The following is an 18478-nucleotide window of genomic DNA, read 5'->3' on the forward strand; positions in this document are numbered from 1 at the left end:
AATTATGCCATTGGCTACCTAACCGTTTGATATTCTCAGCAGCAAAGTATAAAGTGTGGCCTCTGGAGAATTGGAGAATTAGAAAGAAAGAGAAACGAAACTCCTACTTAGTTTCATCCATAATAGGCAACGCTCATCTACCATTAAAAAAGAATCCTACTTACTCATTACATTTTTGTGCCTCTTATTATAGCTAGGATTTTCAGGCTCTAATGAAAGGCACTAAAACTTAATGGGATATGCTCACCTAAATTCTCTGAAAATCCAAACCTAATTTTGGTTGGATGAATAAATTGCCCGTATATTTTTCCCTATCATCAACATCATCGGAGTAAAAAGCCGCCCTAGGTTCTCACACTTCCTGTTCCCCTCTTTTTTCAGCCTTTTTTGAGAATAAAAATTACATTGTTTTGCCTTTGGTGCAATTGTGCAAGCTTTGTGCCACTATTATGTTTCCACCTCCCCCCCCACAACTCAGTGCCCCGGGCAGTGCTCCAGTTATTCTGCCCCAGTTAGGCCACTGGCATCCTTGTGAAAATTAGTCCAGATCTGGCTAAATTCTGAGCCTCTTCCAATTTGCATGTGCTCAGTGGTAGAGTTTTCATATATTCATAGATGTTAAGGTCTGAAAGGGACCTCACAAGATCATCAGGTCCAGCCCCACTGCATTTGGGCAGGAAAGACAGCAGGGGTCAGATGATCCCAGCAAAATGGTTGTCAAGACAATTTTTGAATAGCACCAGGGTGGGTGACTGTACCATTTTGGCAGGCGTCTGTTCCAGACCTGCAGCACTTGACTTACAAAGAAGTTTTTTCCCCTGCATGTAAAAGCTGTGCCCTGTGCTATACCACTGCTTGCAAGGTGATGCTGCGACTCGGATTCGAACCGAGGTTCCTGCGGCCACAACGCAGAGTACTAACCACTATACGATCACAGCAAGCTACTGGGGCTACAGAGCTGCTAGTGTTTGGCAGTGATGTCCTCTCAAGCTTTCATGTCTCCTGAATAGGCTCTGTTCCAGGGTGTTTCCACGTGTCACTTTATTGCCCCTTCACCTTTTTATTGTTGAGAATTAGATACAGCAGAGATGCAAAATCATGAATGGTTGTCTCTCAGCTGATACATGTGGGATCATACCTGGGACATTCAGAGCTAAAAATCTGTACTGCCACTGCTTTTGTGCTAAAACAGCTAGCGGCTGTAATCACTCATTTCCCGTGTGCAATGGGAGAGAGAGGGGCCTCCTAAAACACATTCACTGATGTATTAAATAGGCACCAGAAAAGGGGGTGAACAAATCATAAAAGTTTTGTCAAGAGTAAAATTTACCAATCTTCCACTAAATAATTACCAGCTCACTTCAGAAGGGATCTCTTAGTCATCAAGTTAAATAATAAATAATACTACATAAGGTTCAGATTTGCTGATGTGACTAATATACCCACCCCCACCTCAGAAAAAATAATACCCTGGTTAAGTCTCTGTCCGAGTTTCTTTTCTAAATCCTGAAAGAGCTGGAATGTTATTACCACAAAAAATCAAAGCTTACTGGGATAAAACTTGCTTTAGGCCAGGTAAGTCTCTCTTTTTTTTTTTCCCTTTAGAGACATAAAGGTTGTTTAAATATCTTAATCCATTTTTGAAATGCAGAGCAGGTCTTCTCTACCTCACTAAACCCTCAAATCCTTAGTGGTCCAGATGCTTTATTTTCAGTGAATTTTTAAGTGCAAAATATGAAATGTTGCCATTTATCTGAACTAATGTGACCCTCCTTCCTTATTGTGAATGTAAAACACTTTTCAAATTAGAAAGACATATGCCATATGTTTGAATAGAAAAGTGGGAAATCTACTGACTAGACACAGCCTGTGTCCTCTAACTGGGTACATTGATTCTGTTTGAATTTTTATGCCGTTCTAAAGACTGGTGAACATACCATTCATTTAATTGCTGTCTGATGTCAGATTTCTTTTCTCGATGCATAGCTCCAACAGAATGTGCTGTCATGAGTGTAAGGAGTGGCCAGATTATATTGCCTTTTGCTCAGTTAGACACATTTTAGCACAGGGCGCGAGCAGATTTGGGTAGACTTCAGGCTGGAATGCAAACAGCTAAATGGCCCCCTTTTCAGGCTGGAGCATCACTAGAAATTAATGCAGTTGTAGCAATGCCCAATCTTTCAGCATAATTCTCAGGGGAAGGAGAAAAAAAAATGGAGTCTCATTTTGCAGGTGCATTTTTGCCAACAGTACCTTGACATTGCAATCAGACCTGTACAGCTAAGGCTTCAGTAGGCTCTGTAGGCACAGAGGGCTTTCCCTACGTGGATCTAATGGCAGGTTCAGGTCTAAAGTGGGTACTAACATTTGCATGGCTGTGCAAATCTGAGGCTTTTTGCCCCTATATGAGCAAGGGCACAGTCAGCTCCTACAGGTGCTAGAATGTGTTCCCATCATTTGTATTGTTTAACTGTAGCCTAAATGAAAATGTAGGCCAAAATATCTACAAAGGTACTAGAGACAGCAGATATCATGAATCCAAATTAAACCCTGATTCTGTATCTGGCACATTTCCCCAGGTAAATGCAATGATATTGGCCTAGTCACTTTTCCTTTCCTGTTCACACTTGTGATGATTTCCACAGTGAGCTTTTAGTTAACTGTTGCCGAGGCTGTAACTCACTGAAGGAATTCGGACTGTAAAAGCAACATTTCAATTATACGAATAATCACATTCAAAATGTTATTTGAATAATTTGAGTTCTTAAATTAAGCAGGCACTTTTTTTTTTCCTCAAGTGAACTATAAATTACATTTTCCGCTACATTGGCAGTAAACGGGTAATTAATATCTCAACTTTTCCTTCTTAATGTTGATTTAAGAAAAATAAAATAAGCCCAGAACATAAATGAGCTTTGCTCTCACAGCTCAGATCTTATTGCCCTTCCCTCTGAAGCTGCATCATTCTAGGCCAACTTTTTTAATATGTGCATAGCAAGGCAGTTACATGGCCTCGCATTTTAACATAAATGAAAGCAAGAGAGGACTAAAGCAGTCAGAGCCAAGATTTTTACAGTTTGTTTTTTTATTGCCAAAGAAAAGAGTTCTTCATCTCCCAAACAATGACATTTCGCATAGTATTTTTTGATGCAGAGCAAAGAAGGGATTTTGGTGAATTTGCTGTAAAGTAAATATTTGCTATCTTAGCAGCTTTCTTTCTTGCAACAAAATAACAAACAAAAAAAGCCATATTTTCTTGCAATTTCATAGCTGAAGAGAATACCCTTAGAAAAGCTTGATCCAGATCCTTAGCTAGTATCAATTTGAGTATTTCCATAGAAGCTGGTTATGTATTCTGTATTCTGGCCATGTATCCTGATGGATGGGGGAATTGTATGTGATGGGTGATACTGAAAAAATGCCAACATTTCTCAAAACAAAACAAAACAAAACAAAAAAAGCATGAACCCACTGGCTGTAAGGCAGGATCTTCAGTGACTAAATCATCTCAGCCAAGTGTCTGCCCGACCTGCTCTTGAAAATTTTCAAGGATGGAGCTTCCACAACTTCTCTATGTAGCCTGTTCCAATGCTGAATAGACTGGAAAACTAGCCTGCAGTCAACCCAATGTTGAATCTCATTGGATTGACTGCAGGCTAGTTTTCCAGTCTATTCAGACCATTCTGCACCATAGCTCTGGCCTCCAGAGTGTCTTCAACTCCACCTAACTTGGTGTCACCAGCAAAGTCACTGTGTGTGCTCAGTCCCACCATCTGAACGCCATCATCATAATCCAGTACAATACCTTAGACAGCTAAATAAACTTTATTACCAGTAAATCAGAATACGCATGCATTCCTCAATCCCACCTAACATCGGTAAGAAATGTGATGTTTCAATATTTTTTTCTTGGGTGTTCTTTCCCTCTCTTCCTATCTCTAAAATCTGACGTTAGAAATCAGTAAGAAGACTCATGCTATCAGTTCCTAGATAGGTTTTAACAGCTGGGGGCACGTGTTCTAAGTATAGGCTTTTGACTCTAGAATTTACTTCTTTCCTATATTTTTGTATATGTTGACATGCAAACTGTATCAGGCCTTCTCTTTTAATGCTTTATCTAGAGCTATGGCTTGGTTTTCTGGGTTGGGGCACCCATTCTTTTCTTGATAATATGGGATTAGTGGAGTATCTCGGTGACTGTGAGATTAGGTTCATTGTTAATTAGTTCCCATATGTATTACAGGACGCAGCTCTGGGGAGCTCAGATGGTGGGGACAGACTGGGACATGCCTGGATTGGGCTGGGACCATGGTCACAACTGTGACTTCCTACTGCAGGGCACAGCAAGGAAAAAGCGGTTACATCTTTTGAAAGTGCAGCAGTTGTTCTTGCCTGACATATATATACCTATCAGGCATTGGGATGCCTTCGACAGCTGTAAATATCTGGCATAGCTTGAATACTAGAGGTATTGCTCCAACTGAAGCACTCTGCAGTTTTGCACAGCCACTATTTGGCCCAGTGGTCTGAAGTTTGATGTTGGCTATAGCGCTTTCAATGTAGAACAACTATTTTGACTGCTATGGGGAAATCCTATTCCAAATGAAATCAATGGGAGGATCATCACCAACTTCAGTGGAGTCAGGATATTATCCCTGAGAGTACTGAAGTCAGAATCTAGGCTGCAGTGCAATGAGCTACTTAAACAATATCCCTCACTTTAAGCATGTGTACAGCCTTATTCCTTTTAATGTGACAATTCACATGCTTAAGGTTAGGCAAAGAACAAGTGCTCAGTTGTCAGCCTCGTTCTTGGGAAACATTGAGATTTTTCCACCTCCTTCAACAATTAACAAATACATTATTCATGAATACATTTGATTCATTATTTGACTGGATGCATAGATGGTTAAATAATCGTCATCAAATAAATTAGTCTCAATTTTTTACTATTAATCAGCAAATGGATTATTTACAGATAATGTGCTTTAATTATTCAGCTGCTTCTGGTATTTAACTGCAGTACATGGAAACCCTTATTCCTAGGTCAAAAGATTTTACTTTAAAGGATAACGGATTGACTTTTGGGAACAGTTTTCTGGTAAGTGCTAGTGTAGTGTTGTTTGGGGTGTGAGGTGGGTGTCATGTTTTGGGTTTTTTTTTCTTTTTATCCCTACTTTTTTCATTTCAGCTTATTCTTTGATTTTTTTTCCCATTTTCCTTCATTAGAAGACTGTTGTGTCTGCCACATAGATGATATACAGCTTGCCGAACTGTAACGGCAAACTGCACTTTGTTAGTACATATCAGAGCTTTCTTTTGTCCAAGTTGTTTCCTTGGCGTTTTCTCTCCACAAAGCTATATAATTAACCAGGGTCACTTTCCTTGTTCTGCATTTTGCTATTTTCCACAAGTATGGGAATGTACTATGCCCTCCGTGACTTGGATAAGTGGTTTATACAATCGCATCTTTGACAGCTATCTTTTATAGTGTAGCACAACCAAAGACGTAGTCACTTAACCAGTAGGCCTTTAACTACTGTGGGATTGGACAAAAGGTAAAAGTCTTGTAATAGTGGTATCTATCTCTGAGTTTGCATTATCATTTCATAAGGCAAAACAGAAGGTGATATAAGCCCACTGCCATTCCTTAGTTTTTGACGGAACATATTCATCAAAAAAGCATGCAGTCCCCTGAGCTCGCAGCCATATGCTACAGGAAAATGTCACCAGTTAAAGATGTATTCATTTGCTGTTTTGAAAACTCTGTTTGATATTCATACATTCCAAGTGTTTTGACCTAGATTTCTGTAGAGGCATTAGATCCTGTACTGAACAGGAAGCTAGACAGCTGTTGCTTGTGTAGTCAAAGGAAGAATCTAAAGTAAAAGAAAAAAAAAAGAATAAAAAAAATGAAAACATTTATTAATGCATGCCAACATTTTGCACAGCCAATATGTTTAATACTAGATTAACTAATATAAGCATATGGGGATGCATTTGTTGCAAAGCTTTAAAGAAAAGAACAAAGAAAAAAGTTGGATGTATCTAAAGTTCACACGGAATAGAATTTGCACTTTCTCCTATAAATGAAAGCCTGGTGAAATGGCAACATACTTTAATTATAAGCTTCTTGCTAATGTCACAGCATTTAGGTTTTTTCGGCTATATGATAGTGTAAGCTTCTCAGCACATATCCTGGCTAATGTGAAAACCTACAGGTAGTAAATATCCTTCTGGGCTTCTACAAGCTTTCAGAGCCTATTTCACCTCTAAGACTTATGGAGGATTTATTCATTGCACATGTGGCTTCATTTCAGATTAATCCAGCTACAAGTTAGACATAATAGAAAAATAACTCCTTGGTCATTAAACTGTTGTATTCAATCCCTAACAGTAGTACCTAGGCCACATTTTTATGTTAGTGAGTTTACACTCCTTTGACTTGAACAGCAATGCTCCTGCTTCACAAGGGTTAGAGTTAAATAGATGTGCAGGAACATTGCTTTGATAAACATAGGCAGTCCGTGCAGTTGTAAGAACTTGGTGCGCATTAGAAAGAGCAGGCTGAAATACCTTCATTCAGAGGGTATTTGTCACAAATTTCAGCCTCTACTGTCTTGACTGCATCCGTATTCCAGCAACAGGCAAATATAATGACAACTATTTTCATCCAGAATGCTATACAAAATTGTAAAAATGTTTAGATGGAAATATTCCAAGAACTCTATTCATATGTGCTCGTCCAATATTTTATGCAAACAGATTTCTGCCTCTGGTTTCTTTTCAAATCGTTCAGTTTCGCTCTTCAACAAAGTATGTGATTGATCAACTAAGTCATCCTTTTTTTTCTGGTCTCTGCTCGGATGATTGACATTTTTTAAATATGAGATTAACCAATGAAGAAGTAAAAAAGAACCATGCAATTCTTCAAGAATAAGGGATAGTTTCTCCCCACTGTTGATACTCCAGTATCTTGATGAATGTTCTCAAGCAAATAATACGAGGCAAATTCAACATTTCAGTTACAAAGACCCTGAATTGTCTTTTATATAATTTGACCAGTGAATCTGCTATATGCATGCTATGCATTTGTGTTCTCCATAGGAACACATGCTATAATTGGACATGGTCCCAAACCACGCCATTTGTATCTGAGCCTGCATTAGTTGTAAAATGAAAGTTTTTCTGCTGGGGTTCAATTTTTTTATTCAATCCACTACTAATTTAGGCTTTCACCATGAAGTGTTGCCTGGCATCTGAGTATGGATTTGAACTTTCCTAGGGCTTGGTAGCTGGAAACTGGCTTAATATCCCATCTTTAAATACAGTCAAGCCCAGAGACTTTATACCACAGATAGAGCAAATGGAGAATGAGGAGAGTTAAGAAGGGACATGGAAAGGTCATGACAAAGTCAGAGAGGAATTCAGGAGTGGTGAGAAAATAAGCATGAGATGGTTGGGAATGTAGGAGTTTACAGAAGGAATGTTAAGAGCAAGGAAGGTCATAAACATTTTTTTTAATTAAAGAAAAGTAAAATAAATATACTCTAAACACAGCTATCTAGCTACCAGCCATATCCTCTTCTCTGCTACTTATGAGTGCAGTATAGAAGTTTTGGACCTTTCATCCACAGGGCAAAATCTTTGTATTGGCTCTTATGCACGTGTAACTGAAATCCTAAATTCTGTTCCATATCAAATTCTGGAGCAATGAAGTTGAAGTGTGCCCGCTGCGTGCAAATCAAACGTGCGTTTCTGCTCCCTCTCCCAAATCAAAGAGCAGGTTGCACTGCAAATTGCCATTCCTTCAGTTTTTATAGTCTACTTCTGCAAAATTGTTCCATATGGTTAACGTTAAAATTTATGGAGGATAGAAATGGTTGGGCTGCTCTTTGTATTAATCCAAAATGTGTCACTGTGTCAGGAAACACTAACTGTTTACAGCAAAGCATTAGCTAAATAATGGTTTTAGTCCTTCACTAATAACAGTCCTGACACAACTGAAATATCTTATTACCCAGCGTGCACCAGTTAAGAACTCAAAGTAGTATGCTGTACTGCAGCCAGTTTGAACAGATGGATTTAGATGGATGCAGAGTCAAATATATTCCTTTTTGGAATTTGTCTGCCTAATTTACTCATGTTACTATTACAGAGATACCAAGATAGCTGATGAAGCTGCTCTGTACTGTATTTACTCTGCTGCATTGCCACACATAGATGTGATTCATAGACTCACAGGAATTACAGATGGAAGAGCCATATTAGATCATTCAATCCATCTCCCTGCTGATGCAGAATTGCTGTCTACAGCTACAGTACATTTTCTCCTGTTTTGTCTGGTCTAGTTGTAAAAGCTCCCTAACATGGGACTTCCACAGCTTCCCTTGGGAAACTACTCCACAGTTTAGTAATCTTCAATTCTCATCTTTCAAAATTGCCACTGTCAGAGACTGGCTAGAGAACTAGATGGGCCATTGATTTGTACTCTGATGGTAATTCCTCCATTCCTAATCACTAGGTGTCCCTGTACGAAGATGCTGCACTATCAAAATAGCCTGGTGCTTGTGGGCACATCTCAACTTCGGAGCAGTGGTCCTATTCCCACCCCCCCTTGCAAATTATACTGAGGCTTTGCAAACCTAACGTTTCCTATAGTTTTCCTTTCTGAATACCCTGCCACACGTGTGATTCCCCAATTTAGTTTGCACAAATCTTGTTGTGAAGATTATCTCCCGGGGAATATCATCCCCTTTGCATTGTCCCACTGGCACATCAAGTTCGAGGTCCTTGTCCTTACAGTCCAGCCCCTGCATAACTTTGTCATCCCCTCCATTCTCTCTTTTTCTGCTTCTTCATTACCCCCTCACTTCAGTCAGTGATACCAGGTTTTATGCTTCTTTAGCTTATTTCGTCTACAGTTGCTTTTATGTTCTCTGCAATGTCAGGAGAGCCTGACAAATAACTGATTCTTTTCTTCAGGTCTAAGAAATGGGGGCAAAAACGGTTTCAGCTGAAATGAAGCAAAACACGTACAAATTTTCACAAACCAAAAAAAAAAAAAAACCAGAAAAAGAAAAACATTTGCGGAATGATGCATTTCATTTACATTTTGAGCCTTTTAACCTCTTTAAATAATATTGAAAGAAAATGCTGAAGAAAAAGCTGATTCAAGTGTTTTGTTTTGTTTTTTTTAAATGTATCAACAAAGTGTTTTGATTATCACCTTTTTGCACCAAAAAAAAATCAACAAATCTGAGACACATGCGGACAGTATTTCAGTGTAATTGAATCTGCACTTAAAAATGTTGGACTGTGCTCTACGTTACAGCTGTACATGAAACAACTTCCCTGCGCTGGTCCATAGGGTCACATTTCCCTGTATGTTTACTTCATTCCTAAAGCCCATATTGTGACATCTGTGCAAAACTAGCTAATTAATGCTGGCAAATTTGAGAGGTAACTGGTAGCAGTCCGTATGCTTACCTATCATAGAGCATTAAGGCTTAACTACTAGTGGCATTTGCAGATTCTTCAGCTCCCACTTCAGTCACTGGGAGTTGTACTTGATTATAAAAAGCTGATTTTTTCCCCATCTCAGAAATAACTAGAAAAGGAAAAACGACCCAAGATAAAAGAAGAATCAACTTAAAGGTTGATAGCAATCCTTCATGCAATGCAAGGAAATGTCCATAATTTTGTGTGTCTGTGCATTAATGAAATGATAAATACACATTTTTGGTCACTTCCGGTCATCTTTCTGAGGGCTGGGACCAGAAGTGAAAGTGCCAAGTACCAAAACAAACACAGTTAGGCTACTAATACCAGCTCATCTGGAAGCAATAACTACAGTCAATCACAGAGTATATCTTTATCTGATGAGATTTCCAGCCCCATTTTTTTAGACTCAAGGGGTTCAGATAGTTCAGATAAGGTTTGGCAGCTGAATTGGTACTTGTCCCAAGCAAATCTCCCGAGGTTCACAAGTCACTAGTAATAAATGAAAGTCATTACAAGGTGATGGTTGTTTTGTGAACTACATGAAATAAATTGGTGGTGCCAGTCTTGGTCCTAAGAGACATATGTCTATATTCCAAAGCTACCATGGGCCTATTTGAGGTATCACAATGGACCCAGTCAATGACTATATTGGGGGCCTCACATGACCTCCCATCTCTGATTGTGTTGGGGGAGCATGAACTGGTACACGAGGGGTAAGTGGAGAGAAGTCTTCAAGGGCTTTTGATATAGCACCTTCATGCACTGGAGCAAAAGAGTCCTCATAGGGGATGTCAGCAGAAGAAACAAGCTGATTATTCGGGCGCAGTATGTGTAGCGAGAAGTGCATCCATCTCATCTTTTCCCCATTAGCTTGTTCACCTGCTATGCCAGGTGTTCTCATTAGCCATATGTATAAATATTTGTCTAACTCTTTTTTTTATCATTCTGGTTTTGTATGTATAAGAAGAAATGGAAGCAATCTGTATGTGAAAATCAGCTTTTGGAGATTTCCTTTTGGCTGCTGGGAGCTGGGTTTCTTTTAACAGCCCCTGTTTGCAGGCGACTGCTGTCTCAGAGACACATTTCCAACAAGTAAGAACCAGCTTAGTACAAAAAACCCCAAGATATTGATGAGTTATTGACCTTCCACATGTTGCATGTTTGACCAGTACGTCTGAATGACACCAGCACTAAGGAGTATAATCTCCTCTCAATGAATCAATATGGATCCCATTAACACTTGATGGAAGGATAAGAATGCTTTCAAGGGCCTGACCCTACATTCATGGTATGCATAATACTTCCATTGAAAGCAGAGGAAATCTCATTCATGCTAAGAGCATATACATCATATTTTTTAATAAAACAAATAGAATCAGATCCATAAAACGTAAGGCACACCCAACTGATAAATGAACTTCAGGAGGTTCCAAGATCCCATTCCAATTAGTATATGAAAGTTTGGGTGCTTATTCAAAGCTTATCCAGACCGCTTTTCTCTGGAAACAAAGGAAAATTCAAAAGTTCAGCCCTTCCTGTGAGGTTTCTACTATGCCAGAGGTTTCAAACAGATTAGGAATAATAACCAGATTAGGTACAGATGTACAGGAGGTTAAATGGAATGTTTCAAATTCCCAAGGAATGGTTGGATCTTAATATTTAGTTAACTCTTTTCTTCCCCTACCTTTCTTTTCCTACATCTAGTAATCTGCCTATCCCAGTTCTGCTTTAGAGAGGTTTATATCCCTTGCCCGGAGCCCCTAATGCCAGCTCAGATGCTAAATGCAACAATAGACATGGCACTGCCTTAGGTAGCCCAACAGTGAGTGAAAAACACTTTGATAGTTCTCACTCGTCCGCCAAAGGTAAGTAAGCACCAATTCCTATTGACATCCCTAAGCACCCATTCCTATTATCAATGGGAATCTCATTTCTCTCTGTGACTTGGAAAGTTTCCCCATAAATCTGGACTCACGTCGAGATTTTTCAGGCTAAAATGTTCCTTTTTGTTTCCCTGCTTAGAAGGTTCCCTCCTACTATTGCAGGATAACTGAGAATCTGGGGATGAAACACACTAAGATAAAAGGAAAGTAGGGCTACAAAGGATCTCAGGAGGTCTAGTCCAGCTCCCTGCTCAGGACAGGATCATCCCAGACTTGTCTATCCCAGTCAAGTGTCTGTCTGACCTGCTCTTAAAAATGCCTGAGGATGAAGAATCCACAACATCCCTAGATAGCTTGTTTCAGTGCTTAACCACCACCCTTCATTTTCTCTTCATTCTCTATCTCTGCAATCAGATGGACAGTCTTCGCAGTATTATTGGACAACAATGGCATTCCCCATCTGCTTCTCGATAGGCTTTGAAAGTCTTCAACCTGCAAGAAAAATACTGCTGGGGAGGGCGGGGGGGGGAGGGGGGTGTCAGAGTTTTAAGAAACTAAATTATTTATTTCCTAATTTATGCAACATTAGATAAATGTAGAAAATGCCAAGCCTGAAAGGTCAAGTGGGCCTCCAAATGGTATTTCACAGTGACACTTCATTATATGTTTAACATGGAGTGCTCTCCAGAAAATGAAGGACCAATGGCAAATGTTCACATAAAAATTAATCTTAAAAGCACTAAGGGCTGATTTTTATTTATATACTTATAAATCATATGTACATCTATGCTGAGGCCTCTCACACTGCTAGAACACTATAAAGTAGCCTTTGGGTACTCTGGGCCCGTGACAGAAGAGTCTTTATTAAAAACTGAAAGCTACCGATAACCCTCCAACGCTTCCCATCGCTTGTGCGTGCAGATGATAGAAATGGATCCCATTTTTATAACGGGTTTATGCAGATTTTTGTCCAGATGGATTCAGTCTCCTGCATGCAAAGGGTTCAAAAAGAGCAAACCTAATTCTGTGCACCCCTATTCTTCTGTTGCCTGCTTTGCAAACTTTGGGGGTTTAGCTGAAACTGTTTGGATCAAGCCACAAGTGTTTGCAATTCAATATAGATTAAACAACAACTTTCACTGATGACCTATTCTCACAGAATTTAGGGGAGCAAAAGATATATGCCATTATCAGGTCACCTGTCAAGAGGGTGCAGTCCGTCCCCCACAGAACATTTTTCAAACGCCCAAGTGAAGTGTAACAACACAGGCTATACAAGGATGGGGGGATTTTCCATCTCTCAGAAGACCACATACCTTTCTGGAATCTAAATTTTAGCTAAATGCAAGCTATTAGGCTCAAGACGAGAGGAATTAGGCAACAATCTATGGCCTGAATTTTACAGGTTAGAGCACTTAACTGAATGCCTTTCCTGGCCTTTAAAATCCAAGAGCTTAGACCAGCAAACTAAAAGTAATGTATGTACAGACAAGATGCAAACTCATGTGTGTTTGTCTGTGTGTATATGTATATATGAACCAAAACTTGCTGCAGCTTGCTGGGTTAGGGTGCCCTCAGAGAGAGGATCTTCACTTCTTCATTTATATACAGCAGCCAAAAAAAACAAAAAAAATCCTTTCCTTCAGGGATAGAGAGGAGCTAAATAAAGCAATCGCCTTGTTTTTCTTGAAATGTCATCTCCTTCAGAAGAAAACGAAGAGTAGAAAAAACTTAAGTGTCTGGCCAAGAAAGGGGAGGGGACGTAGAGAAGGGATATATCAGTCATCCGCATCAGACAGACTGCACTGTGCACAGGTAAGAGGGGTATGTGAGAGCACAGCCCCAGGACACTGGGGCAGGGGAGATACCTGCGGCTCGCTACAGAAACTACCAAACAAATAAGGTCTTAGTGGCCCACAAGTGAGATCATTGTGTCAGTGATAAGACAGAGGGATAAGCCAGTTCTCCTAGCCATGCTTCGGCTCGCCTGGCCTGACGGATTTCACGGGTCCAGCAGTCGCATCAAAAACACCCTTGGCCTTTGATGAATGAGCTGTTTGTTTTTCTTGCTGATGGCTTGATAAGAGGTCACAGGATGTGTTCAATATTTTTTTCTCTCTCCCTCTGTCTCTCTCTCTTTCTTTTCTTTTTTTTAAAATTAAACAATAGGGTAAGAGAGAAAGCCCCAGCCCAGTCCCAATAGGTCTCTCAGGTCCCCCGTGCTGCCTCATTTCCTGCCTTTTTGAAGCAGACATCCCCCTTTTGTTTTCCCACTGCCTGGCCAGCGCGTGTCGGTGCTGCAGCCACCAAACAAATATTTTTTTGTCAGCCCCACCTCCCCTCCCGCCCCACCTACAGCCGCCCGCCACTGCTCCTGGACAGCCTGCTTCCTGAGGACAGGAGGTCGCTGCCGAGCCGCCGCCACCCTCACAGGAAGAGATAGAAGGCCTGCGCCTGTACAAGCGGAAGCGACGGGAAACCCCTGCAGCTGCCAGATTGTGCTATTTGTGGTCAGCGAGCAAGCGTCGGAGGCGCTCCATAGGGCTGCAATAGAGCTTTCCTGTTAGGAGGGCCTTGGCCCCACTGCTGCTTGCAATTAATGACACATCAACTCCTACACACACTCAGGAAGTGCTGGGATCAAAAGATAAGCCCTCCTCTACTTGATCCGCCACAGGGCTTTGCCAGTTGAATGCATCTGAAACTTCAGTGAAAGTTGGAAACAAAGTCAATGCGCCCATCAGCTTGGCCTAGCTTGGCTGATAAATGCTCCCCCCACCCATAGGCCCACCCAGTCTTTTTCCTTACCTGGAAGATGAAGCTTCACAGCAGCAGGCTTTGTCATTTGTTGCCTCCCTCCCCATTTTCCAGGAAGGACGGAAGCTGATCTTCCCACTGGGGCCTAAACAAGCAAATGCTCAAAAAAAGCTGTGTTGAAAAGATAGATTTCATAGTTTTTTAGGGTTGGAAGGGACCTCAGTAGGTCATCGAGTCTGACCCCCTGCCCTAGGCAGGAAAGAGCTCTGGGGTCAGATAACCCCAGCCAGGTGCATGTCCAGTCTCCTCTTAAAGACCCTCAAGGTAGGGGAGAGCACCACCTCCCTTGGAAGCCCATTCCAGATTATGGCAACCATCACCACAAAGACATTTTTCCTAATGTGCAATCTAAATCTGCTCTCCGTCAGTTTGTGGCCATTGTTCCTAGTAACCCCAAGGGGCACCCTGGTATATGGAGTATCCCCTATTCCTTGCTGCCCCACTTCCCCTGATGAATTTGTAGATGGTCACAAGATCCCCTCTCAGCTCTTGCAGAGGCTGAAGAGCTTCAGGACCCTCAATCTCTCCTCGTAGGATCTTACCTGTAGGCCCCTAACCATGCGAGTGCCCCTCCTCTGGACCCTCTCAAGGTTATCCACATCCCTCTTGAAGTGCAGCACCCAGAACTGGATGCATTACTCCAACTGCAGCCTTACCACTGCTGCATAGAGGGGAAGTATAAAAGGGGAGATGTTTTAGGAGAGACATCAACTAATCCCAGCCTCTAGCTGTGAATTTTGGACTCCGATTCTATGCATTCTCCAAAAATATGGCCATTACCAGCCAAGCTTGTTTGGTTCAAACTTCACATTTTAGGGGTGGAGGGAGGGGGTTGGCCCAGGCCCTTGTTGCTGATCTATTCCCTGTCTGGAAAGGGGCAGCCTGTATGGTAGCAGTAGCCAAAAAACACAGCACGGAGGAAAGGTTTGTCTAGCTGACCTGCTTCTACAGGGATCTTCCTAAGGGTTGGGAAGTCTTTTGGCAACACTACTTTTTCCAAATAGAAAGGTGTGCTCTGAACATCCGTCCAGTAACCACCTTGCACTGCAGTTTACAGTGGTCCTAAATTGTTAGGAACTGTAAAAAAGCAATTTGCCCCCTGAATGGGAAACCAATTCCCTATCTCCTTCCTTTTGATCACTTTCCAATGGCCCCTCCTTATAACCTCTTTGCAAAGCTAATGGACCGTTTTGTGCAGAGGTTCCAATTTACATCCAGAGGACCAGAAAGAGTTAAAGGAATTATTCATATAGGCAAATCTTAGCACTAAAATAAACCCATCTTCCTGAGGTCAGCGACTCTGCCCAGCAAAGTAGAAGAAAAGGTGTAGGAGTCTGATGCTGATTAAGATGCCACATGCTGGGAAGGTATCAGTTTAAACACTTTAGACTGTTACCTGCTCAGCAGGAGAGATCTGAATCCGCAGTTGATGATTAGGCCATATTTATGCCTCATCTCAGCGAGTCTCTATCCATGGGCTTGATGAGCAGAGTGTATAAAACTTACACCAGCGTCTTCATATTAACCTGTGGGGTGATGAAAGGTTTCACTGGTAATTTGGATTTCTGAACACGTGGGTGTCCAATGCCCGTTTACCAAAGGATGTATTATGGGTAGTTGACAATCCGCCCACTCTGCCTCCTTTTGAGATGAGTCATGCAGCAGGCATGGTCATGTCTAATTAATACTCATCTTGTGGCACAGGCAACCAAAGTGATAATCTGGTGTCTGAGAATAGGAATTTTTCTTTGCATATATGGAAAGAAATATACACCCACACAGAGAACTATACACTTGCATGCATGCGTACATACGTTAGAGCCGTGATGATAGGTAAAGCTGTAAGCTATATATTTTCTGCTGTAAGAAGATTTAAGATTCCTTTACATTCTGTTCAACACACACTTTTTTATGGGTATTACACACACACACACACACACACACACACACACACACACACAGAGACTATAAAGGATGCCATTCCCGGGGGGGGCGGGAATGAAATCAGATCATATACATTATTTTTTTCTTGACACTTCAAGAGTTTCACTAAAAAGAAAATCTGAAATAAAAAAAAATGATTATATAATGTATAGTTTGCAAATTCTCCTTTTGTTTATCCTTGAGTGAGTTCACGTGTAACTGAGAAAAGCATCTGGCCCATTTAGTCCAGAAAATTAAGACTCCCAAGTAATTGAATTCATTCAACTTCTGCTTATGGTCCTGTGTGCCTTTTTAAAAGATCCTCCCATTTTTAGCCATTAAGATTAAATCCCATGAATCTTTATTGTTAACATTATTAATATAGCATTAATATGGATTGTGCAGGGTTGCTTGTATGTTTGGTTTGGGTTTTTTTTATTGCTGGCAGCACTGGGGATAATACAGGTGAAGAAAAGTTAGGCTATACCAAAGCTAAAACAAATAATCAGGTCAAGCAACATTTCAAGAATTTTTTTCTAGCTCTCTCTCACCAACTTTCCTCTGGAAACAGCCCTATTGCTCCACTCTTGATTTTGAACCAGTTTTTCTGGCTAATGCCATGGAGATATAGCCATCTTCTTAGAAGGCCCTTGTTGAGGAATATAGTTTAATGAGAGTCAAGGAAATACAGGAGCAAAGAGTAGGAAAAATATCCTCATGAGAACTGGATATGGGTTTTTCCTTTTTTGGGGGAAGGGTCAAAAACACTGCTTCATTGAAACCAAATTTTTTTCCTTTTTTGTGGGAAAAGGGATAAATGCGAGAGACAAATATATGCTGTAAATCAAGGCTCTCTCCCCCCTCCCACCCCCTTGTCATATGTAGTATCAAAAACTTCAAATATGTATATGTGTATGTGTGTGTGTGTGTGTGTGTATGTGTGTATACATATATATACACACACACATATACATATTTGAAGTTTTTGATACTATTTAAACAAAAATGTTTTCTTCTTTTCATTGCATATTTTTTATTTTGTTTCGTTTAGAAAGGTAATGAAAAAAGTAAACATTTAAAATGGCCAAAAGATTGAGAGAACCATTTTTAAAAATGTATTTTTATTTATTTATTTCCTTTTTTGTTTTGTTTTTGTTTTGCAGAAGTCATCGAGATATTGACTTTATGTCCTGATTTAAAACTGAATTAAAAAAAAATATATTTTTTCCAGAAAAGGAAAACTATATCCAACCCTCCTCTCCTCCCTACAGCAAGCAGGCCATGCACCATGTGCATCCCGTATCATTAGCACAGTAGTGATGGATACTTTAGAATAGCTCTTATTTGTCTAGAAATTTTCATTAAATGTGGTGGTAGCAAATCTCTAGCCCCCTCCATATAGCTAAATAAGAATAAGCCCTGGCTAGAATCAAGCTACATCAAGAGTCCTACTATGGAAAACATTAAAAAAAAACCCAACCATGCTTTAGTAATACAAATATAGAGGAGAGCAGACAGGCATTGAGATGAACAACTATGAAATCTATATTTTGTATCTCTTTGTCTTCCAGTTCCATCTGTTCCCTCTAACCACCTTGGAAAGGGCCTCTTTTTTACTACTTTCTGCACTTCTGTAAGTAGAAAGAATATTTATTTCCAAAGCTGCACAATGAATTTGTCAGGAAGTTCCTTCTGTGGAATTTCATAGCTACCCAAAATGTAATGCCATGTTGAACCCTCAAGCTATAAAATGAGATTGCCTTGCTTGTCAGGGGCTACCATGATGAGAGAACAGGATCCCTATAAAAAAAAATTCTACTGAATCTCCTCCTACCAGCCTGGAATTATTCTCTGTTTACCTCAGGGGTTGCAGACTGGCAAGGGACCCTACCATCTGACTATGGGACATGCCAGGTCTTGCAGACTTGCTGTTGTAATAGAGCTCTTGCATGGTAAGTTTACGTTCCACACACCACTGAATGGAGAATCGTCCATGAGGCTTAGTGATGGGTGACCCAACCGCACATTTTCTTTTTTTTTCTCTTTCTGGAAATGATACAGTCTCTTCTGTGTGCATAACTAGGCTGGGGATTTCTAGGGAATAGATGTCACCAAATCTTTCATACTTCCATCCTCTGGTCTGGCCAACCATACAGTATGTCAGCCCTTCTTTTTTTTGGTGTCATTTCAACCTGAACTCTGCAGAAAAGTTCAAAATAGAAAAAAGTGTGTGCGTGTGTGTCTACATCCACATCTATGTCTATGTCTACGTCTACGTCTATATCTATGTTTACGTCTATGTCTATGGTTGTATGTATATATATATATATATATATATATATATATATATA

The 18478-nt window shown here is 40.4% G+C and overlaps 1 long non-coding RNA gene and 1 other non-coding gene across 2 annotated transcripts in view; both read right to left on the minus strand.

The window, feature by feature from the left end:
• Positions 1-866: 866 nt before the first annotated feature.
• Positions 867-938, minus strand: TRNAH-GUG. Its single transcript has one exon. It is a non-coding gene; the product is annotated as a tRNA-His (tRNA).
• A 4274-nt stretch (positions 939-5212) lies between these two features.
• The window catches only part of LOC109288484, a 94642-nt gene continuing 81376 nt past the window's right edge, over positions 5213-18478 (minus strand). Inside the window, exons 3-4 of the long non-coding RNA XR_002095159.1 lie at positions 14196-14315; positions 5213-5879 (exon numbers count right to left, since the gene is read on the minus strand). This is a non-coding gene — a long non-coding RNA (uncharacterized LOC109288484). The remainder of the gene's footprint in view (positions 5880-14195; positions 14316-18478) is intronic.

The sequence above is a fragment of the Gavialis gangeticus genome, unplaced genomic scaffold (assembly GCF_001723915.1).
Source record: "Gavialis gangeticus isolate Ggan-Ray unplaced genomic scaffold, GavGan_comp1, whole genome shotgun sequence".
NCBI lineage: Eukaryota > Metazoa > Chordata > Crocodylia > Gavialidae > Gavialis > Gavialis gangeticus.